This window comes from Electrophorus electricus, chromosome 2 (genome assembly GCF_041902795.1).
Source record: "Electrophorus electricus isolate QZ-2024a chromosome 2, ASM4190279v1, whole genome shotgun sequence".
Lineage (NCBI taxonomy): Eukaryota > Metazoa > Chordata > Actinopteri > Gymnotiformes > Gymnotidae > Electrophorus > Electrophorus electricus.
In genome coordinates this window covers 4,952,501-4,976,765 of record NC_137498.1, presented here as the reverse complement: position 1 = coordinate 4,976,765, position 24,265 = coordinate 4,952,501, and the positions used below count along the sequence as shown (strand labels likewise).

Here is a 24,265-nt window from a genome sequence, read left to right as displayed (position 1 = left end):
ATGAGCAAAAGCTGGAGAGGCAAAGAAGCATTTTAAAGTGGTTTCTGTAGTGTAGTGCTCAGCATGTTCGCCTGACACGAGAAAGGTCCTCTGTTCCATACCTGGCAGAAACATCCCTCTTGATAGCACAGTAGTTGGGCACGTGCTTTTTGTAAGCAGTGTATCAAGTGGGAGACTCTTTGTGCGGTTTGCCCTTTAGGTCCTCAGACTGAGGCACCAAGCTCCTTGTCTAATCGCAACATAATTTTGTCATAAATCCTGTTGACTAAAAGACCTTTTTGGGGGATCATTATTGATTGATATAGATCTTGAACTCTCTTGATTTGTCTAGAGTAGTGGTCATTGCATTTGCTTTCCAGGTCACATGTCCCAGCTTCCATACTGTGCAGAAGCATTTCTCTTTCATCCATTTTTGGTGTTTACTGTATAAAATGGTTGGAACAAAGGGAAGCATGGGCAGGCGAGGCTAAAGAACTGCACAGGGAAATCAACTTAAACTCAGCATCATGGAACTGCAGCTGAGCTGCTTTTTAACTGCACTCAAAATGGTAAAAGAAGGCAATACTGTTCATGACTTCAAGGTAGAATTGAGAGGAGTGAGGTTCTGAGGACAACTATTGGGACTGCAATGAAAGAGATCTTCGGTTTTTATGGCCTTAAGCAGTGAAGAGCTCACACGGCCCTGCTACATAGGTTTAGAAAGCAAGAACAGAACCTACAATTTTCCAGGACCAACAGTTTGGACTGATGTGTAGGTCGGACTAGAGGGTTCCCTTTCAGCTAAACAGCATTTTTTTTCTGACAGTTTGAATCAGATATTTCTGAAAATTACAATTGTGAACCATTTGAATTTTAGGTACGTCTGCTCATGAAACGCATTTTAGGCCATCCAACATACCCACGAAATTTGCATAAAACGGCAGCTATTTGTGAACTTCCAAATATGAAAGGTTTTGGCATAAATGATGTTCATTCTTTCTCCTAAATAATTTGCACACATTTTCAGTTTTGGGGATGAGCTGGCGAAAAAATTGATCTGAAATTGCAGTGATACCATACTGCATCAAGGCATTTTTGCATGGTGTCTGTAGTGAATTGGTCATCACGTTTGCATTATGTGTGAAAGGACCTTGAATTGAAGCTGAGCAGAAACATTAGCTGGTTCTTTTGTTTCTGTGTCTTCTATTTGAAGTAGACACCAGGGAATCGAATGGCCTTCTTGCAGCAGAGGGAAATGATTTTCTGAACTCCCTAGTTACTTCAATTGAGTTCTCCAAGTCCTGTACTCCAAACTCCGGCACTATAACGCATGTGAAATCCCTAACCTCTTCGTCTGCAACTTGGTTCTACATTGTGCAAAATGGAAATTTCAAGATCAGAAGATTACTAGTATCTTAGTATGGACATAAAGAGTAGCTTCTCTGTTGGAAAAAAATATCCCATCACTGTCTCCATTTGCAAACCGAGAAAGTCAATATTTGCAGCAGGCTTGTCCTCCGGTGATGCAAGGACTGTGCTTTAGGAGCTGTGTTTAAGGCTGATTTCAATTGTCACAGGGATGATGTAAAACTCATTGTAGCATGATGGGTGTGCTAATCCATGTATTTCAAACAAAATTAAACAAAACAGAAACTCCACGAGTGCATCTGTATTTGATCTCCTAACAGAGATAAGTTATGCTACTTAGCTAATTCTTAAAAGTAACATCCTTATAGTCTCCTGACAATTAAAATCTATGCAAAGCAATGTTAATGATGCAGAATTTGTGCACTAGGGACTGCTTTCCATGCCGATGAATAAGCCTACAGTGATCCGGTAAAGCTCTTCATATTATTCCTAGGGAGTAACATTCTGTCTCTCAAAGGCAATGAAACAAGAAAACATTGCTTGGTGGGATTGAATTTTGCGTCCTAACGGGGAGAAGACAATTCAAGCCAGTTTTTAAACTATGCCTTGCAGGCACCAAAAAGGAGGAAATGCTGGGCTGATCCTGAACGGCCACTGCTGTAGGGTTTCTGTAGTGTAGTGGTTATCACGTTTGCCTCACGCGCGAAAGGTCCCTGGCTCGATACCAGGCAGAAACACAACTCTTGGTAGATGTGTAACTGCTGTCCTTTTAATTGAATGGAGAACCGTTCTTCACTGAGAAAAGTCAGGCTCCTTAATTAATAGCCAAGCTGATTAATTAAAACTCTTAGCATAATGGCTATTCTAATTCAAGTCTTTCAAGCATAAACTTTAGTGAGTGTGTTCTCATTTTGTTTCCTAACAGAGGTTATGCTAATTAGCTGAAATTTAAAAGTTACTTTCATCAAGTCTATGGCAAAGAACAAATCCTTGCAAGGCAATATCAAGCATACACAATTTGTGCAATAGGTTATGCTCTAAATGCCAATGAGAGAACTACAGAGATAAAGTAAAACTCTTCATATTATGCCTAGTTAGCAACAGTCTGTTTCTCGAAGGGTAGGAAACAAGAGAACTTTGGTGGGGTTGTCTGAATTTTCATCCTAATGCTTGAGAAGTCATACTGCTTAGCTAGATTTAAAGCTATGATTTTCAAGCCCCAAAAATGAGCAAAAGCTGGAGAGGCAAAGAAGCATTTTAAAGTGGTTTCTGTAGTGTAGTGCTCAGCATGTTCGCCTGACACGAGAAAGGTCCTCTGTTCCATACCTGGCAGAAACATCCCTCTTGATAGCACAGTAGTTGGGCACGTGCTTTTTGTAAGCAGTGTATCAAGTGGGAGACTCTTTGTGCGGTTTGCCCTTTAGGTCCTCAGACTGAGGCACCAAGCTCCTTGTCTAATCGCAACATCATTTTGTCATAAATCCTGTTGACTAAAAGACCTTTTTGGGGGATCATTATTGATTGATATAGATCTTGAACTCTCTTGATTTGTCTAGAGTAGTGGTCATTGCATTTGCTTTCCAGGTCACATGTCCCAGCTTCCATACTGTGCAGAAGCATTTCTCTTTCATCCATTTTTGGTGTTTACTGTATAAAATGGTTGGAACAAAGGGAAGCATGGGCAGGCGAGGCTAAAGAACTGCACAGGGAAATCAACTTAAACTCAGCATCATGGAACTGCAGCTGAGCTGCTTTTTAACTGCACTCAAAATGGTAAAAGAAGGCAATACTGTTCATGACTTCAAGGTAGAATTGAGAGGAGTGAGGTTCTGAGGACAACTATTGGGACTGCAATGAAAGAGATCTTCGGTTTTTATGGCCTTAAGCAGTGAAGAGCTCACACGGCCCTGCTACATAGGTTTAGAAAGCAAGAACAGAACCTACAATTTTCCAGGACCACCAGTTTGGACTGATGTGTAGGTCGGACTAGAGGGTTCCCTTTCAGCTAAACAGCATTTTTTTTCTGACAGTTTGAATCAGATATTTCTGAAAATTACAATTGTGAACCATTTGAATTTTAGGTACGTCTGCTCATGAAACGCATTTTAGGCCATCCGACATACCCACGAAATTTGCATAAAATGGCAGCTATTTGTGAACTTCCAAATATGAATGGTTTTGGCATAAATGATGTTCATTTTTTCTCCTAAATAATTTGCACACATTTTCAGTTTTGGGGATGAGTTGGTGAAAAAATTGTTCTGAAATTGCAGTGATACCATACTGCATCAAGGCATTTTTGCATGGTGTCTGTAGTCAATTGGTCATCATGTTTGCATTATGTGTGAAAGGACCTTGAATTGAAGCTGAGCAGAAACATTAGCTGGTTCTTTTGTTTCTGTGTCTTCTATTTGAAGTAGACACCAGGGAATCGAATGGCCTTCTTGCAGCAGAGGGAAATGATTTTCTGAACTCCCTAGTTACTCCAATTGAGTTCTCCAAGTCCTGTACTCCAAACTCCAGCACTATAACGCATGTGAAATCCCTAACCTCTTCGTCTGCAACTTGGTTCTACATTGTGCAAAATGGAAATTTCAAGATCAGAAGATTACTAGCATCTTAGTATGGACATAAAGAGTAGCTTCTCTGCTGGAAAAAAAATCCCATCACTGTCTCCATTTGCAAACCGAGAAAGTCAATATATGCAGCAGGCTTGTCCTCCGGTGATGCAAGGACTGTGCTTTAGGAGCTGTGTTTAAGGCTGATTTCAATTGTCACAGGGATGATGTAAAACTCATTGTAGCATGATGGGTGTGCTAATCCATGTATTTCAAACAAAATTAAACAAAACAGAAACTCCACGAGTGCATCTGTATTTGATCTCCTAACAGAGATAAGTTATGCTACTTAGCTAATTCTTAAAAGTAACATCCTTATAGTCTCCTGACAATTAAAATCTATGCAAAGCAATGTTAATGATGCAGAATTTGTGCACTAGGGACTGCTTTCCATGCCGATGAATAAGCCTACAGTGATCCGGTAAAGCTCTTCATATTATTCCTAGGGAGTAACATTCTGTCTCTCAAAGGCAATGAAACAAGAAAACATTGCTTGGTGGGATTGAATTTTGCGTCCTAACGGGGAGAAGACAATTCAAGCCAGTTTTTAAACTATGCCTTGCAGGCACCAAAAAGGAGGAAATGCTGGGCTGATCCTGAACGGCCAGTGCTGTAGGGTTTCTGTAGTGTAGTGGTTATCACGTTCGCCTCACAAGCAAAAGGTCCCTGGCTCGATACCAGGCAGAAACACGACTCTTGGTAGATGTGTAACTGCTGTCCTTTTAATTGAATGGAGAGCCGTTCTTCACAGAGAAAAGTCAGGCTCCTTAATTAATAGCCAAGCTGATTAATTAAAACTCTTAGCATAATGGCTATTATAATTCAAGTCTTTCAAGCATAAACTTTAGTGAGTGTGTTCTCATTTTGTTTCCTAACAGAGGTTATGCTAATTAGCTGAAATTTAAAAGTTACTTTCATCAAGTCTATGGCAAAGAACAAATCCTTGCAAGGCAATATCAAGCCTACACAATTTGTGCAATAGGTTATGCTCTAAATGCCAATGAGAGAACTAGAGAGATAAAGTAAAACTCTTCATATTATGCCTAGTTAGCAACAGTCTGTTTCTCGAAGTTTAGGAAACAAGAGAACTTTGGTGGGGTTGTCTGAATTTTCATCCTAATGCTTGAGAAGTCATACTGCTTAGCCAGATTTAAAGCTATGATTTTCAAGCCCCAAAAATGAGCAAAAGCTGGAGAGGCAAAGAAGCATTTTAAAGTGATTTCTGTAGTGTAGTGCTCAGCATATTCGCCTGACACGAGAAAGGTCTTCTGTTCCATACCTGGCAGAAACATCCCTCTTGATAGAACAGTAGTTGGGCACGTGCTTTTTGTAAGCAGTGTATCAAGTGGGAGACTCTTTGTGCGGTTTGCCCTTTAGGTCCTCAGACTGAGGCACCAAGCTCCTTGTCTAATCGCAACATCATTTTGGCATAAATCCTGTTGACTAAAAGACCTTTTTGGGGGATCATTATTGATTGATATAGATCTTGAACTCTCTTGATTTGTCTAGAGTAGTGGTCATTGCATTTGCTTTCCAGGTCACATGTCCCAGCTTCCATACTGTGCAGAAGCATTTCTCTTTCATCCATTTTTGGTGTTTACTGTATAAAATGGTTGGAACAAAGGGAAGCATGGGCAAGCGAGGCTAAAGAACTGCACAGGGAAATCAACTTAAACTCAGCATCATGGAACTGCAGCTGAGCTGCTTTTTAACTGCACTCAAAATGGTAAAAGAAGGAAATACTGTTCATGACTTCAAGGTAGAATTGAGAGGAGTGAGGTTCTGAGGACAACTATTGGGACTGCAATGAAAAAGATCTTTGGTTTTTATGGCCTTAAGCAGTGAAGAGCTCACACGGCCCTGCTACATAGGTTTAGAAAGCAAGAACAGAACCTACAATTTTCCAGGACCACCAGTTTGGACTGATGTGTAGGTCGGACTAGAGGGTTCCCTTTCAGCTAAACAGCATTTTTTTCTGACAGTGAATCAGATATTTCTGAAAATTACAATTGTGAACCATTTGAATTTTAGGTACGTCTGCTCATGAAACGCATTTTAGGCCATCCAACATACCCACGAAATTTGCATAAAATGGCAGCTATTTGTGAACTTCCAAATATGAAAGGTTTTGGCATAAATGATGTTCATATTTTCTCCTAAATAATTTGCACACATTTTCAGTTTTGGGGATGAGTTGGTGAAAAAATTGTTCTGAAATTGCAGTGATACCATACTGCATCAAGGCATTTTTGCATGGTGTCTGTAGTCAATTGGTCATCACGTTTGCATTATGTGTGAAAGGACCTTGAATTGAAGCTGAGCAGAAACATTAGCTGGTTCTTTGGTTTCTGTGTCTTCTATTTGAAGTAGACACCAGGGAATCGAATGGCCTTCTTGCAGCAGAGGGAAATGATTTTCTGAACTCCCTAGTTACTCCAATTGAGTTCTCCAAGTCCTGTACTCCAAACTCCGGCACTATAACGCATGTGAAATCCCTAACCTCTTCGTCTGCAACTTGGTTCTACATTGTGCAAAATGGAAATTTCAAGATCAGAAGATTACTAGCATCTTAGTATGGACATAAAGAGTAGCTTCTCTGTTGGAAAAAAATATCCCATCACTGTCTCCATTTGCAAACCGAGAAAGTCAATATATGCAGCAGGCTTGTCCTCCGGTGATGCAAGGACTGTGCTTTAGGAGCTGTGTTTAAGGCTGATTTCAATTGTCACATGGATGATGTAAAACTCATTGTAGCATGATGGCTGTGCTAATCCATGTATTTCAAACAAAAGTAAACAAAACAGAAACACCACGAGTGCATCTGTATTTGATCTACTAACAGAGATAAGTTATGCTACTTAGCTAATTCTTAAAAGTAAATTCCTTCTAGTCTCCTGACAATTAAAATCCATGCAAAGCAATGTTTATGATGCAGAATCTGTGCACTAGGGATTGCTTTCCATGCCAATGAAACAGCTTCCAGTGATCAGGTAAAGTTCTTCATATTATTCCTAGAGAGTAACATTCTGTCTCTCAAAGGCAATGAAACAAGTAAACATTGGTTGCTGGGTTTGAATTTTGCGTCCTAATGGGGTGAAGACAATTCAAGCCAGTTTCTTAAACATTACTACAGGAAGCATAAACTTTGGTGAGTGTGTTCTCATTTTGTTTCCCAACAGAGGTTATGCTAATTAGCTGAATTTCAAAAGTTAATTTCATCAATTCTATGGCAAAGAAAAAATCCTTGCAAGGCAATGTCAAGCATACAGAATTTGCGCAATAGGTTATGCTCTATATGCCAATGAGGGAACTACAGAGATAAAGTAAAACTCTTCATAATATGCCTAGTTAGCAACAGTCTGTTCCTCAAATGGTAAGAAACAAGAGAACTTTGGTGGGGTTGTGAGAATTTCCATCCTAATGATTGAGAAGTCAGACTCCTTAGCCAGATTTAAAGCTATGATTTTCAAGTGCCAAAAATGAGCAAAAGCTGGAGAGTGAGCCCAAAGAATCTTTTAACAGTGGTTTCTGTAGTGTAGTGGTCATCACATTCGCCTAACACGCGAAAGGTCCTCAGTTTGAAACTGGGCAGAAACATCCCTCTTGATAGCACACTAGTGGGGCAATTGTTGTGTGTATGAAGTGGGTGTCTCTTTTTGCAGTTTGCCCTTTAGGTCCTGAGACTGAGACACCAAGCTCCTTGTCTAATCGCAGCATCATTTTGTCATAAATCCTGTTAACAACCAGACCTTTTGGGGGTATAATTATTGATTGATATAGATGTTGAACACTCTTGATTTTTCTAGAGTAGTGGTCAATGCATTTGCTTTCCAGGTCACAGGTCCCAGTTTATATACTGTGCAGAAGCATTTCTCATCCATTTTTGCTGTTTGAAATAGTTGGAACAAAGGGAAGCATGGGCAGGTGAGGCTAAAGAACTGCACAGGGAAATCAACTTAAACTCAGCATCATGGAACTGCAGCTGAGCTGCTTTTTAACTGTATTCAAAACGTTAAAAGAAGGCAATACTGTTCATGACTTCAAAGTACAATTGAGATGAGTGAGGTTCTGAGCACAACTATTGGGACTGCAAAGAAAAAGATCTTCGGGTTTTATGGCCTTAAGCAGTGAAGATCTCACATGGCCCTGCTGCATATGTTTAGAAAGCCAGAACAGAACCTACCATTTTCCAGGACCACCAGTTTGGACTGAAGTGTCGCTCGGACTAGAGGGTTTCCTGTCAGCTATCCAATATTTTTTCTGCAAGTTAGAATCAGATATTTCTGAAAAATTGGAATTGTGAACCATTTGAATTTTAGGTACATCTGCTCATTATTAGCATTTTAGGCCATCCAACATACCCACTAAATTTGCGTAAAATGGCAGCTATTTGTGAACTTGCTAATATGAAAGGTTTTGGCATAAATGATATTCATTCTTTTACTCAATAACTTGCACTCATTATCAGTTTTGGGTATGAGTTGGTGAAAAGATTGTTCTGAAAGTGCATTGATACCATACTGCATCAAGCTGTCTTCGCATGATTTCTGTAGTGAAGTGGTCATCACCTTTGCATTATACGTAAAAGGTCCTTGAATTGAAGCTGAGCAGAAACAGTAGTTGGTTCTTGGGTTTCTGACTCTTGTATTTGAAGTAGACATCAAGGAATCGAATGGCCTTCTTGCAGCAGAGTGAAAAGATTTTTTGAACTCCCTACTTACTCCGATTGAGTTCTCCAATTCCTATACTCCAAAATCTGGCACTATAACTCATGTGAAATCCCCAACGTCTTCTTCTGCAACTTGGTTCCACATTGTGCAAAATTAAAATTTCAAGATCAGAAGATTACTATCATCTTAGTATGGACATAAAGAGTAGTTTCTCTGTTGGGGCTCTATTTGCAAACTGAGAAAGTCAATATATGCAGCACACTTTTGCTCCGGTGATGCAAGGACTGTGCTTTAGGAGCTGTGCTTAAGGCTGATTTCAATTGTCACAGGCATGATGTAAAACTCATTGTAGCTTGATGGGTGTGCTAATCCATGTATTTCAAACAAAAGTAAACAAAACAGAAACACCACGAGTGCATCTGTATTTGATCTACTAACAGAGATAAGTTATGCTACTTAGCTAATTCTTAAAAGTAAATTCCTTCTAGTCTCCTGACAATTAAAATCCATGCAAAGCAATGTTTATGATGCAGAATCTGTGCACTAGGGATTGCTTTCCATGCCAATGAAACAGCTTCCAGTGATCAGGTAAAGTTCTTCATATTATTCCTAGAGAGTAACATTCTGTCTCTCAAAGGCAATGAAACAAGTAAACATTGGTTGCTGGGTTTGAATTTTGCGTCCTAATGGGGTGAAGACAATTCAAGCCAGTTTCTTAAACATTACTACAGGAAGCATAAACTTTGGTGAGTGTGTTCTCATTTTGTTTCCCAACAGAGGTTATGCTAATTAGCTGAATTTCAAAAGTTAATTTCATCAATTCTATGGCAAAGAAAAAATCCTTGCAAGACAATGTCAAGCATACAGAATTTGCGCAATAGGTTATGCTCTATATGCCAATGAGGGAACTACAGAGATAAAGTAAAACTTCATAATATGCCTAGTTAGCAACAGTCTGTTTCTCAAATGGTAAGAAACAAGAGAACTTTGGTGGGGTTGTGAGAATTTCCATCCTAATGATTGAGAAGTCAGACTCCTTAGCCAGATTTAAAGCTATGATTTTCAAGTGCCAAAAATGAGCAAAAGCTGGAGAGTGAGCCCAAAGAACCTTTTAACAGTGGTTTCTGTAGTGTAGTGGTCATCACATTTGCCTAACACGCGAAAGGTCCTCAGTTCGAAACTGGGCAGAAACATCCCACTTGATAGCACACTAGTGGGGCAATTGTTGTGTGTATGAAGTGGTTCTCTTTTTGCAGTTTGCCCTTTAGGTCCTGAGACTGAGACGCCAAGCTCCTTGTCTAATCGCAGCATCATTTTGTCATAAATCCTGTTAACAACCAGACCTTTTGGGGGTATAATTATTGATTGATATAGATGTTGAACACTCTTGATTTTTCTAGAGTAGTGGTCAATGCATTTGCTTTCCAGGTCACAGGTCCCAGTTTATATACTGTGCAGAAGCATTTCTCATCCATTTTTGCTGTTTGAAATAGTTGGAACAAAGGGAAGCATGGGCAGGTGAGGCTAAAGAACTGCACAGGGAAATCAACTTAAACTCAGCATCATGGAACTGCAGCTGAGCTGCTTTTTAACTGTATTCAAAACGTTAAAAGAAGGCAATACTGTTCATGACTTCAAAGTACAATTGAGATGAGTGAGGTTCTGAGCACAACTATTGGGACTGCAAAGAAAAAGATCTTCGGGTTTTGTGGCCTTAAGCAGTGAAGATCTCACATGGCCCTGCTGCATAAGTTTAGAAAGCCAGTACAGAACCTACCATTTTCCAGGACCACCAGTTTGGACTGAAGTGTCGCTCGGACTAGAGGGTTTCCTGTCAGCTATCCAATATTTTTTCTGCAAGTTTGAATCAGATATTTCTGAAAAATTGGACTTGTGAACCATTTGAATTTTAGGTACATCTGCTCATTATTAGCATTATAGGCCATCCAACATACCCACTAAATTTGCGTAAAATGGCAGCTATTTGTGAACTTGCAAATATGAAAGGTTTTGGCATAAATTATATTCATTCTTTTACTCAATAACTTGCACTCATTATCAGTTTTGGGTATGAGTTGGTGAAAAGATTGTTCTGAAAGTGCATTGATACCATACTGCATCAAGGAGTCTTTGCATGATTTCTGTAGTGAAGTGGTCATCACCTTTGCATTATATGTAAAAGGTCCTTGAATTGAAGCTGAGCAGAAACAGTAGTTGGTTCTTGGGTTTCTGACTCTTGTATTTGAAGTAGACATCAGGGAATCGAATGGCCTTCTTGCAGCAGAGTGAAAAGATTTTTTGAACTCCCTACTTACTCCGATTGAGTTCTCCAATTCCTGTACTCCAAAATCTGGCACTATAACTCATGTGAAATCCCCAACGTCTTTTTCTGCAACTTGGTTCCACATTGTGCAAAATTAAAATTTCAAGATCAGAAGATTACTATCATCTTAGTATGGACATAAAGAGTAGTTTCTCTGTTGGGGCTCTATTTGCAAACTGAGAAAGTCAATATATGCAGCACACTTTTGCTCCGGTGATGCAAGGACTGTGCTTTAGGAGCTGTGCTTAAGGCTGATTTCAATTGTCACAGGCATGATGTAAAACTCATTGTAGCATGATGGGTGTGCTAATCCATGTATTTCAAACAAAAGTAAACAAAACAGAAACACCACGAGTGCATCTGTATTTGATCTACTAACAGAGATAAGTTATGCTACTTAGCTAATTCTTAAAAGTAAATTCCTTCTAGTCTCCTGACAATTAAAATCCATGCAAAGCAATGTTTATGATGCAGAATCTGTGCACTAGGGATTGCTTTCCATGCCAGTGAAACAGCTTCCAGTGATCAGGTAAAGTTCTTCATATTATTCCTAGAGAGTAACATTCTGTCTCTCAAAGGCAATGAAACAAGTAAACATTGGTTGCTGGGTTTGAATTTTGCGTCCTAATGGGGTGAAGACAATTCAAGCCAGTTTCTTAAACATTACTACAGGAAGCATAAACTTTGGTGAGTGTGTTCTCATTTTGTTTCCCAACAGAGGTTATGCTAATTAGCTGAATTTCAAAAGTTAATTTCATCAATTCTATGGCAAAGAAAAAATCCTTGCAAGGCAATGTCAAGCATACAGAATTTGCGCAATAGGTTATGCTCTATATGCCAATGAGGGAACTACAGAGATAAAGTAAAACTCTTCATAATATGCCTAGTTAGCAACAGTCTGTTCCTCAAATGGTAAGAAACAAGAGAACTTTGGTGGGGTTGTGAGAATTTCCATCCTAATGATTGAGAAGTCAGACTCCTTAGCCAGATTTAAAGCTATGATTTTCAAGTGCCAAAAATGAGCAAAAGCTGGAGAGTGAGCCCAAAGAACCTTTTAACAGTGGTTTCTGTAGTGTAGTGGTCATCACATTCGCCAAACACGCGAAAGGTCCTCAGTGCGAAACTGGGCAGAAACATCCCTCTTGATAGCACACTAGTGTGGCAATTGTTGTGTGTATGAAGTGGTTCTCTTTTTGCAGTTTGCCCTTTAGGTCCTGAGACTGAGACACCAAGCTCCTTGTCTAATCGCAGCATCATTTTGTCATAAATCCTGTTAACAACCAGACCTTTTGGGGGTATAATTATTGATTGATATAGATGTTGAACACTCTTGATTTTTCTAGAGTAGTGGTCAATGCATTTGCTTTCCAGGTCACAGGTCCCAGTTTATATACTGTGCAGAAGCATTTCTCATCCATTTTTGCTGTTTGAAATAGTTGGAACAAAGGGAAGCATGGGCAGGTGAGGCTAAAGAACTGCACAGGGAAATCAACTTAAACTCAGCATCATGGAACTGCAGCTGAGCTGCTTTTTAACTGTATTCAAAACGTTAAAAGAAGGCAATACTGTTCATGACTTCAAAGTACAATTGAGATGAGTGAGGTTCTGAGCACAACTATTGGGACTGCAAAGAAAAAGATCTTCGGGTTTTGTGGCCTTAAGCAGTGAAGATCTCACATGGCCCTGCTGCATAAGTTTAGAAAGCCAGAACAGAACCTACCATTTTCCAGGACCACCAGTTTGGACTGAAGTGTCGCTCGGACTAGAGGGTTTCCTGTCAGCTATCCAATATTTTTTCTGCAAGTTTGAATCAGATATTTCTGAAAAATTGGACTTGTGAACCATTTGAATTTTAGGTACATCTGCTCATTATTAGCATTTTAGGCCATCCAACATACCCACTAAATTTGCGTAAAATGGCAGCTATTTGTGAACTTGCAAATATGAAAGGTTTTGGCATAAATTATATTCATTCTTTTACTCAATAACTTGCACTCATTATCAGTTTTGGGTATGAGTTGGTGAAAAGATTGTTCTGAAAGTGCATTGATACCATACTGCATCAAGGAGTCTTTGCATGATTTCTGTAGTGAAGTGGTCATCACCTTTGCATTATACGTAAAAGGTCCTTGAATTGAAGCTGAGCAGAAACAGTAGTTGGTTCTTGGGTTTCTGACTCTTGTATTTGAAGTAGACATCAGGGAATCGAATGGCCTTCTTGCAGCAGAGTGAAAAGATTTTTTGAACTCCCTACTTACTCCGATTGAGTTCTCCAATTACTGTACTCCAAAATCTGGCACTATAACTCATGTGAAATCCCCAACGTCTTCTTCTGCAACTTGGTTCCACATTGTGCAAAATTAAAATTTCAAGATCAGAAGATTACTATCATCTTAGTATGGACATAAAGAGTAGTTTCTCTGTTGGGGCTCTATTTGCAAACCGAGAAAGTCAATATATGCAGCAGGCTTGTCCTCCGGTGATGCAAGGACTGTGCTTTAGGAGCTGTGTTTAAGGCTGATTTCAATTGTCACATGGATGATGTAAAACTCATTGTAGCATGATGGGTGTGCTAATCCATGTATTTCAAACAAAAGTAAACAAAACAGAAACACCACGAGTGCATCTGTATTTGATCTACTAACAGAGATAAGTTATGCTACTTAGCTAATTCTTAAAAGTAAATTCCTTCTAGTCTCCTGACAATTAAAATCCATGCAAAGCAATATTTATGATGCAGAATCTGTGCACTAGGGATTGCTTTCCATGCCAATGAAACAGCTTCCAGTGATCAGGTAAAGTTCTTCATATTATTCCTAGAGAGTAACATTCTGTCTCTCAAAGGCAATGAAACAAGTAAACATTGGTTGCTGGGTTTGAATTTTGCGTCCTAATGGGGTGAAGACAATTCAAGCCAGTTTCTTAAACATTACTACAGGAAGCATAAACTTTGGTGAGTGTGTTCTCATTTTGTTTCCCAACAGAGGTTATGCTAATTAGCTGAATTTCAAAAGTTAATTTCATCAATTCTATGGCAAAGAAAAAATCCTTGCAAGGCAATGTCAAGCATACAGAATTTGCGCAATAGGTTATGCTCTATATGCCAATGAGGGAACTACAGAGATAAAGTAAAACTCTTCATAATATGCCTAGTTAGCAACAGTCTGTTCCTCAAATGGTAAGAAACAAGAGAACTTTGGTGGGGTTGTGAGAATTTCCATCCTAATGATTGAGAAGTCAGACTCCTTAGCCAGATTTAAAGCTATGATTTTCAAGTGCCAAAAATGAGCAAAAGCTGGAGAGTGAGCCCAAAGAATCTTTTAACAGTGGTTTCTGTAGTGTAGTGGTCATCACATTCGCCTAACACGCGAAAGGTCCTCAGTTTGAAACTGGGCAGAAACATCCCTCTTGATAGCACACTAGTGGGGCAATTGTTGTGTGTATGAAGTGGGTGTCTCTTTTTGCAGTTTGCCCTTTAGGTCCTGAGACTGAGACACCAAGCTCCTTGTCTAATCGCAGCATCATTTTGTCATAAATCCTGTTAACAACCAGACCTTTTGGGGGTATAATTATTGATTGATATAGATGTTGAACACTCTTGATTTTTCTAGAGTAGTGGTCAATGCATTTGCTTTCCAGGTCACAGGTCCCAGTTTATATACTGTGCAGAAGCATTTCTCATCCATTTTTGCTGTTTGAAATAGTTGGAACAAAGGGAAGCATGGGCAGGTGAGGCTAAAGAACTGCACAGGGAAATCAACTTAAACTCAGAATCATGGAACTGCAGCTGAGCTGCTTTTTAACTGTATTCAAAACGTTAAAAGAAGGCAATACTGTTCATGACTTCAAAGTACAATTGAGATGAGTGAGGTTCTGAGCACAACTATTGGGACTGCAAAGAAAAAGATCTTCGGGTTTTATGGCCTTAAGCAGTGAAGATCTCACATGGCCCTGCTGCATATGTTTAGAAAGCCAGAACAGAACCTACCATTTTCCAGGACCACCAGTTTGGACTGAAGTGTCGCTCGGACTAGAGGGTTTCCTGTCAGCTATCCAATATTTTTTCTGCAAGTTAGAATCAGATATTTCTGAAAAATTGGAATTGTGAACCATTTGAATTTTAGGTACATCTGCTCATTATTAGCATTTTAGGCCATCCAACATACCCACTACATTTGCGTAAAATGGCAGCTATTTGTGAACTTGCTAATATGAAAGGTTTTGGCATAAATGATATTCATTCTTTTACTCAATAACTTGCACTCATTATCAGTTTTGGGTATGAGTTGGTGAAAAGATTGTTCTGAAAGTGCATTGATACCATACTGCATCAAGGAGTCTTTGCATGATTTCTGTAGTGAAGTGATCATCACGTTTGCATTATACGTAAAAGGTCCTTGAATTGAAGCTGAGCAGAAACAGTAGTTGGTTCTTGGGTTTCTGACTCTTGTATTTGAAGTAGACATCAGGGAATCGAATGGCCTTCTTGCAGCAGAGTGAAAAGATTTTTTGAACTCCCTAGTTACTCCGATTGAGTTCTCCAATTCCTGTACTCCAAACTCTGGCACTATAAGTCATGTGAAATCCCCAACGTCTTCTTCTGCAACTTGGTTCCACATTGTTCAAAATTAAAATTTCAAGATCAGAAGATTACTATCATCTTAGTATGGACATAAAGAGTAGTTTCTCTGTTGGGTCTCTATTTGCAAACTGAGAAAGTCAATATATGCAGCACACTTGTGCTCCGGTGATGCAAGGACTGTGCTTTAGGAGCTGTGCTTAAGGCTGATTTCAATTGTCACAGGCATGATGTAAAACTCATTGTAGCATGATGGGTGTGCTAATCCATGTATTTCAAACAAAAGTAAACAAAACAGAAAAACCATGAGTGCATCTGTATTTGATCTACTAACAGAGATAAGTTATGCTACTTAGCTAATTCTTAAAAGTAAATTCCTTCTAGTCTCCTGACAATTAAAATCCATGCAAAGCAATGATTATGATGCAGAATCTGTGCACTAGGGACTGCTTTCCATGCCAATGAAACAGCTTCCAGTGATCAGGTAAAGTTCTTCATATTATTCCTAGAGAGTAACATTCTGTCTCTCAAAGGCAATGAAACAAGTAAACATTGGTTGCTGGGATTGAATTTTGCGTCCTAATGGGGTGAAGACAATTCAAGACAGTTTCTTAAACATTACTACAGGAAGCATAAACTTTGGTGAGTGTGTTCTCATTTTGTTTCCTAACAGAGGTTATGCTAATTAGCTGAATTTCAAAAGTTAATTTCATCAATTCTACGGCAAAGAAAAAATGCTTGCAAGGCAATGTCAAGCATACAGAATTTGCGCAATAGGTTATGCTCTATATGCCAATGAGAGAACTACAGAGATAAAGTAAAACTCTTCATATTATGCCTAATTAGCAACAGTCTGTTCCTCAAATGGTAGGAAACAAGAGAACTTTGGTGGGGTTGTGAGAATTTTCATCCTAATGATTGAGAAGTCAGACTCCTTAGCCAGATTTAAAGTTATGATTTTCAAGCCCCAAAAATGAGCAAAAGCTGGAGAGGCAAAGAAGCATTTTAAAGTGGTTTCTGTAGTGTAGTGCTCAGCATGTTCGCCTGACACGAGAAAGGTCCTCTGTTCCATACCTGGCAGAAACATCCCTCTTGATAGCACAGTAGTTGGGCACGTGCTTTTTGTAAGCAGTGTATCAAGTGGGAGACTCTTTGTGCGGGAGTCTCTTTTTGCAGTTTGCTCTTTAGGTCCTGAGACTGAGACACCAAGCTCCTTGTCTAATCGCAGCATCATTTTGTCATAAATCCTGTTAACTACCAGACCTTTTGGGGGGATAATTATTGATTGATATAGATGTTGAACTCTCTTGATTTTTCTAGAGTAGTGGTCAATGCATTTGCTTTCCAGTTCACAGGTCCCAGCTTATATACTGTGCAGAAGCATTTCTCATCCATTTTTGCTGTTTGAAATAGTTGGAACAAAGGGAAGCATGGGCAGGCGAGGCTAAAGAACTGCACAGGGAAATCAACTTAAACTCACCATCATGGAACTGCAGCTGAGCTGCTTTTTAACTGTATTCAAAACGTTAAAAGAAGGCAATACTGTTCATGACTTCAAAGTACAATTGAGAGGAGTGAGGTTCTGAGGACAACTATTGGGACAGCAAAGAAAGAGATCTTTGGGTTTTATGGCCTTAAGCAGTGAAGATCTCACATGGCCCTGCTGCATAAGTTTAGAAAGCCAGAACAGAACCTACCACTTTCCAGGACCACCAGTTTGGACTGAAGTGTCGCTCAGACTAGAGGGTTCCCTGTCAGCTAAACAATATTTTTTCTGCAAGTTTGAATCAGATATTTCTGAAAAATTAGAATTGTGAACCATTTGAATTTTAGGTACATCTGCTCATTATTAGCATTTTAGGCCATCCAACATACCAACTAAATTTGCGTAAAATGGCAGCTATTTGTGAACTTGCTAATATGAAAGGTTTTGGCATAAATTATATTCATTCTTTTACTCAATAACTTGCACTCATTATCAGTTTTGTGGATGAGTTGGTGAAAAGATTGTTCTGAAAGTGCAGTGATACCATACTGCATCAAGGAGTCTTTGCATGATTTCTGTAGTGAAGTGGTCATCACGTTTGCATTATATGTAAAAGGTCCTTGAATTGAAGCTGAGCAGAAACAGTAGTTGGTTCTTTGGTTTCTGTCTCTTGTATTTGAAGTAGACATCAGGGAATCGAATGGCCTTCTTGCAGCAGAGAGAAAAGATTTTTTGAACTCCCTAGTTACTCCGATTGAGTTCTCCAATTCCTGTACTCCAAACTCTGGCACTATAACTCATTTGAAATCCCCAACGTCTTCTTCTGCATCTTGGTTCCACATTGTGCAAAATTAAAATTTCAAGATCAGAAGATTACTATCATCTTAGTATGGACATAAAGAGTAGTTTCTCTGTTGGGTCTCTATTTGCAAACTGAGAAAGTCAATATATGCAGCACACTTGTGCTCCGGTGATGCAAGGACTGTGCTTTAGGAGCTGTGCTTAAGGCTGATTTCAATTGTCACAGGCATGATGTAAAACTCATTGTAGCATGATGGGTGTGCTAATCCATGTATTTCAAACAAAAGTAAACAAAACAGAAACACCACGAGTGCATCTGTATTTGATCTACTAACAGAGATAAGTTATGCTACTTAGCTAATTCTTAAAAGTAAATTACTTCTAGTCTCCTGACAATTAAAATCCATGCAAAGCAATGTTTATGATGCAGAATCTGTGCACTAGGGATTGCTTTCCATGCCAATGAAACAGCTTCCAGTGATCAGGTAAAGTTCTTCATATTATTCCTAGAGAGTAACATTCTGTCTCTCAAAGGCAATGAAACAAGTAAACATTGGTTGCTGGGATTGAATTTTGCGTCCTAATGGGGTGAAGACAGTTCAAGCCAGTTTCTTAAACATTACTACAGGAAGCATAAACTTTGGTGAGTGTGTTCTCATTATGTTTCCTAACAGAGGTTATGCTAATTAGCTGAATTTCAAAAGTTAATTTCATCAATTCTATGGCAAAGAAAAAATCCTTGCAAGGCAATGTCAAGCATACAGAATTTACGCAATAGGTTATGCTCTACATGCCAATGAGAGAACTACACAGATAAAGTAAAGCTCTTCATATTATGCCTAGTTAGCAACAGTCTGTTCCTCAAATGGTAAGAAACAAGAGAACTTTGGTGGGGTTGTGAGAATTTTCATCCTAATGATTGAGAAGTCAGACTCCTTAGCCAAATTTAAAGCTATGATTTTCAAGTGCCAAAAATGAGCAAAAGTTGGAGAGTGAGCCCAAAGAATCTTTTAACAGTGGTTTCTGTAGTGTAGTGGTCATCACATTCGCCTAACAGGCGAAAGGTCCTCAGTTTGAAACTGGGCAGAAACATCCCTCTTGATAGCGCAATTGTTGTTTGTAAACAGTGTATGAAGTGGGTATCTCTTTTTGCAGTTTGCCCTTTAGGTCCTGAGACTGAGACGCCAAGCTCCTTGTCTAATCGCAGCATCATTTTGTCATGAATCCTGTTAACCATCAGACCTTTTGGGGGGATAATTATTGATTGATATAGATGTTGAACTCTCTTGATTTTTCTAGAGTAGTGGTCAATGCATTTGCTTTTCAGTTCACAGGTCCCAGCTTATATACTGTGCAGAAGCATTTCTCATCCATTTTTGCTGTTTGAAATAGTTGGAACAAAGGGAAGCATGGGCAGGCGAGGCTAAAGAACTGCACAGGGAAATCAACTTAAACTCACCATCATGGAACTGCAGCTGAGCTGCTTTTTAACTGTATTCAAAACGTTAAAAGAAGGCAATACTGTTCATGACTTCAAAGTACAATTGAGAGGAGTGAGGTTCTGAGGACAACTATTGGGACTGCAAAGAAAGAGATCTTTGGGTTTTATGGCCTTAAGCAGTGAAGATCTAACATGGCCCTGCTGCATAAGTTTAGAAAGCCAGAACAGAACCTACCATTTTCCAGGACCACCAGTTTGGACTGAAGTGTCGCTCGGACTAGAGGGTTCCCTGTCAGCTAAACAATATTTTTTCTGCAAGTTTGAATCAGATATTTCTGAAAAATTAGAATTGTGAACCATTTGAATTTTAGGTACATCTGCTCATTAACAGCATTTTAGGCCATCCAACATACCCACTAAATTTGCGTAAAATGGCAGCTATTTGTGAACTTCCAAATATGAAAGGTTTTGGCATAAATGATGTTCATTCTTTCTCCTAAATAATTTGCACACATTTTCAGTTTTGGGAATGAGTTGGTGAAAAAATTGTTCTGAAATTGCAGTGATACCATACTGCATCAAGGCATTTTTGCATGGTGTCTGTAGTGAATTGGTCATCACGTTTGCATTATGTGTGAAAGGACCTTGAATTGAAGCTGAGCAGAAACATTAGCTGGTTCTTTGGTTTCTGTGTCTTCTATTTGAAGTAGACACCAGGGAATCGAATGGCCTTCTTGCAGCAGAGGGAAATGGTTTTCTGAACTCCCTAGTTACTCCAATTGAGTTCTCCAAGTCCTCTACTCCAAACTCCGGCACTATAACGCATGTGAAATCCCTAACCTCTTCGTCTGCAACTTGGTTCTACATTGTGCAAAAATGGAAATTTCAAGATCAGAAGATTACTAGCATCTTAGTATGGACATAAAGAGTAGCTTCTCTGTTGGAAAAAAATATCCCATCACTGTCTCCATTTGCAAACCGAGAAAGTCAATATATGCAGCAGGCTTGTCCTCCGGTGATGCAAGGACTGTGCTTTAGGAGCTGTGTTTACGGCTGATTTCAATTGTCACAGGGATGATGTAAAACTCATTGTAGCATGATGGGTGTGCTAATCCATGTATTTCAAACAAAATTAAACAAAACAGAAACTCCACGAGTGCATCTGTATTTGATCTCCTAACAGAGATAAGTTATGCTACTTAGCTAATTCTTAAAAGTAACATCCTTATAGTCTCCTGACAATTAAAATCTATACAAAGCAATGTTAATGATGCAGAATTTGTGCACTAGGGACTGCTTTCCATGCCGATGAATAAGCCTACAGTGATCCGGTAAAGCTCTTCATATTATTCCTAGGGAGTAACATTCTGTCTCTCAAAGGCAATGAAACAAGAAAACATTGCTTGGTGGGATTGAATTTTGCGTCCTAACGGGGAGAAGACAATTCAAGCCAGTTTTTAAACTATGCCTTGCAGGCACCAAAAAGGAGGAAATGCTGGGCTGATCCTGAACGGCCAGTGCTGTAGGGTTTCTGTAGTGCAGTGGTTCTCACGTGCGCCTCACACGCGAAAGGTCCCTGGCTCGATACCAGGCAGAAACACAACTCTTGGTAGATGTGTAACTGCTGTCCTTTCAATTGAATGGAGAGCCGTCCTTCACAGAGAAAAGTCAGGCTCCTTAATTAATGGCCAAGCTGATTAATTAAAACTCATACCATAATGGCTATGCTAATTCAAGTCTTTAAAGCATAAACTTTAGTGAGTGTGTTCTCATTTTGTTTCCTAACAGAGGTTATGCTAATTAGCTGAAATTTAAAAGTTACTTTCGTCAAGTCTATGGCAAAGAACAAATCCTTGCAAGGCAATATCAAGCCTACACAATTTGTGCAATAGGTTATGCTCTAAATGCCAATGAGAGAACTACAGAGATAAAGTAAAACTCTTCATATTATGCCTAGTTAGCAACAGTCTGTTTCTCGAAGTTTAGGAAACAAGAGAGCTTTGGTGGGGTTGTCTGAATTTTCATCCTAATGCTTGAGAAGTCATACTGCTTAGCCAGATTTAAAGCTATGATTTTCAAGCCCCAAAAATGAGCAAAAACTGGAGAGGCAAAGAAGCATTTTAAAGTGGTTTCTGTAGTGTAGTGCTCAGCATGTTCGCCTGACACGAGAAAGGTCCTCTGTTCCATACCTGGCAGAAACATCCCTCTTGATAGCACAGTAGTTGGGCACTTGCTTTTTGTAAGCAGCGTATCAAGTGGGAGACTCTTTGTGCGGTTTGCCCTTTAGGTCCTCAGACTGAGGCACCAAGCTCCTTGTCTAATCGCAACATCATTTTGTCATAAATCCTGTTGACTAAAAGACCTTTTTGGGGGATCATTATTGATTGATATAGATCTTGAACTCTCTTGATTTGTCTAGAGTAGTGGTCATTGCATTTGCTTTCCAGGTCACATGTCCCAGCTTCCATACTGTGCAGAAGCATTTCTCTTTCATCCATTTTTGGTGTTTACTGTATAAAATGGTTGGAACAAAGGGAAGCATGGGCAGGCGAGGCTAAAGAACTGCACAGGGAAATCAACTTAAACTCAGCATCATGGAACTGCAGCTGAGCTGCTTTTTAACTGCACTCAAAATGCTAAAAGAAGGAAATACTGTTCATGACTTCAAGGTAGAATTGAGAGGAGTGAGGTTCTGAGGACAACTATTGGGACTGCAATGAAAGAGATCTTCGGTTTTTATGGCCTTAAGCAGTGAAGAACTCACACGGCCCTGCTACATAGGTTTAGAAAGCAAGAACAGAACCTACAATTTTCCAGGACCACCAGTTTGGACTGATGTGTAGGTCAGACTAGAGGGTTCCCTTTCAGCTAAACAGCATTTTTTTCTGACAGTTTGAATCAGATATTTCTGAAAATTACAATTGTGAACCATTTGAATTTTAGGTACATCTGCTCATGAAACGCATTTTAGGCCATCCAACATACCCACGAAATTTGCATAAAATGGCAGCTATTTGTGAACTTCCAAATATGAAAGGTTTTGGCATAAATGATGTTCATTCTTTCTCCTAAATAATTTGCAAACATTTTCAGTTTTGGGGATGAGTTGGTGAAAAAATTGTTCTGAAATTGCAGTGATACCATACTGCATCAAGGCATTTTTGCATGGTGCCTCACATGGCCCTACTACATAAATTTAGAAAGGAAGAACAGAATCTACCGTTTTCCAGGACCACCAGTTTGGACTGATGTGTATCTCAGACTAGAGGGTTCCCTTTCAGCTAAACGGCTCTCCAGCCGTTCGAACGAGCACTCAGAGACTTTGACCACAATCTGAAGGGCCATGGGGCCTGCAAAGACGCTGAAAAATTCATATGCTGCATTACTTCTTATTCTTTTTTTGTTTGTTTGTTTTTAATAAACAACGCAAGGATGCACATTTATTCCTCAATGAGAAAGTAAACGCACGCGCACACAGACACACACACACACGTACAAAACTAGAATTGCACACCATACTCATCTTCTATCTAGCAGCTTTTGTGTCAACATATTTTCTTAATTCAGACATTATAGTGCAAAACGTCTTGTATCCTTTTACGTTAATAGTGTACAGTATTCTACAACAGTAACAGTATTAGTCTAACAGTATTACAGTTACATTAGCCCTGGTGCACATATGCAATTTTATGCCAAGATTAAATTTCCTTTCTTTGTTCAAATAAAACCCCAAGGCTCATTTGCAGTGCAGCAGACAGCACGGAAAATTCCATACTTTTCCCTGCTAGTAATGCCATTTTCCAGATGCTTGTCTCATCCTCTCTCTGCCACGGCAACCCTTAAATAGGCCCAGATAAGATAAGATAGAGCTCAGCCACCTCTTAGCCATCCTATAATTGCCGCATTTGCCCATGAGTGCTGGAGGCTCTGGCTTTTACCCACGGTAGCTTCTTCCTGCCAGAAGCTCCAGCTTCCTCTCTGTTGACCTGAGGAAACAAGGAAAATTAATGCAAATGTCAAGAAAGCATTTGTTACCATTGCGAGTTCCAGATTGAAACCAGTTTTGTTTGTTGAGGTTTTTTTATTTACAGAGAGTTTAGTCAAAAATATTTGCTCCATTAGTCAAAAGTATTCTCTCTCTCTCTCTCTCTCTCTCTCTCTCTCTCTCTCTCTCTCTCTCTCTCTCTCTCTCTCTCTCTCTCTCTCTCTCTCTCTCTCTCTCTCTCTCTCTCTCTCTCTCTCTCTCTCTCTCTCTCTCTCTCTCTCTCTCTCTCTCTCTCTCTCTCTCTTGCACAGGTGCTGATGGCAAAATCGATATTGAAAGATGATCGCTCTTGGCCAGTGCAGGCAAAGGGAAAAAAAAACAAGAAAAACAAGTTACTCGAAGCCTCGATCCATCTCCGCTGCCACGGCCACGGAATTTATCAGCCTCACATTCAAAAAACAAAAAACGAGGCTAGAAAAACGGACGCGAATAACCGAGCTGCCCGTGCGGGTGTGGTTTGTATCTCTGTCAGAGAAGCAAGGCGGCATGCAGGCGAACTCGTTAACTCATTTGGCAGCAATTTCCCCCAAGCGAGAGCGCGATAGATAAGTAAATAAATAAATGAAGATAAATAAATAAAGAGAAAACGTTAGCGCATTTGTCAGTGCCTCGCCTTAAGAACGCAAACGGCGGTTCAGATGTTCTACGGTGTCACATGAGCGCCAGCATAAAATTACATTTGTTTTTTTTTTATTCGATGGAATAAAAAAACTTGCACTCGGCAGTTTAGTATTTTAGTATTTATATACTGACCCGTACTTGGCCTAATACTACAGGATCCGTTCTTTGAATGATTTGGTGATTTGGGACAATTCCAGCAAGCATTTAGCCTCAGGAGAAAACCTTTTACCTGGATATGGAATGTTATTAGATTAAGCTCTTAGGAAAGATATTTTATGATATTCAAAAAGGTCTAACATATTTAGTAGCAGCTGGGGCCGTTAAGAAGAGCAGA

General features: G+C 39.5%; 1 protein-coding gene and 5 non-coding genes across 6 annotated transcripts in view; all 6 read left to right on the top strand.

Annotated features, from left to right (window-relative positions):
• Positions 1–24,265, top strand: part of LOC145659971 (alpha-1-antitrypsin homolog) — a 268,558-nt gene that overhangs the window by 243,501 nt on the left and 792 nt on the right. Inside the window, exon 8 of the mRNA XM_081723861.1 lies at positions 23,562–24,265. This exon is cut by the window's right edge and continues 792 nt beyond it. The gene's annotated coding sequence lies outside the window, so the exon portion shown is untranslated. The remainder of the gene's footprint in view (positions 1–23,561) is intronic.
• trnav-cac (transfer RNA valine (anticodon CAC)) lies at positions 2,012–2,084 on the top strand. Its single transcript has one exon. It is a non-coding gene; the product is annotated as a tRNA-Val (tRNA).
• trnav-cac (transfer RNA valine (anticodon CAC)) lies at positions 4,583–4,655 on the top strand. Its single transcript has one exon. It is a non-coding gene; the product is annotated as a tRNA-Val (tRNA).
• trnav-aac (transfer RNA valine (anticodon AAC)) lies at positions 7,490–7,562 on the top strand. The gene has a single exon. It is a non-coding gene; the product is annotated as a tRNA-Val (tRNA).
• Positions 9,756–9,828, top strand: trnav-aac (transfer RNA valine (anticodon AAC)). Its single transcript has one exon. It is a non-coding gene; the product is annotated as a tRNA-Val (tRNA).
• Positions 14,288–14,360, top strand: trnav-aac (transfer RNA valine (anticodon AAC)). Its single transcript has one exon. It is a non-coding gene; the product is annotated as a tRNA-Val (tRNA).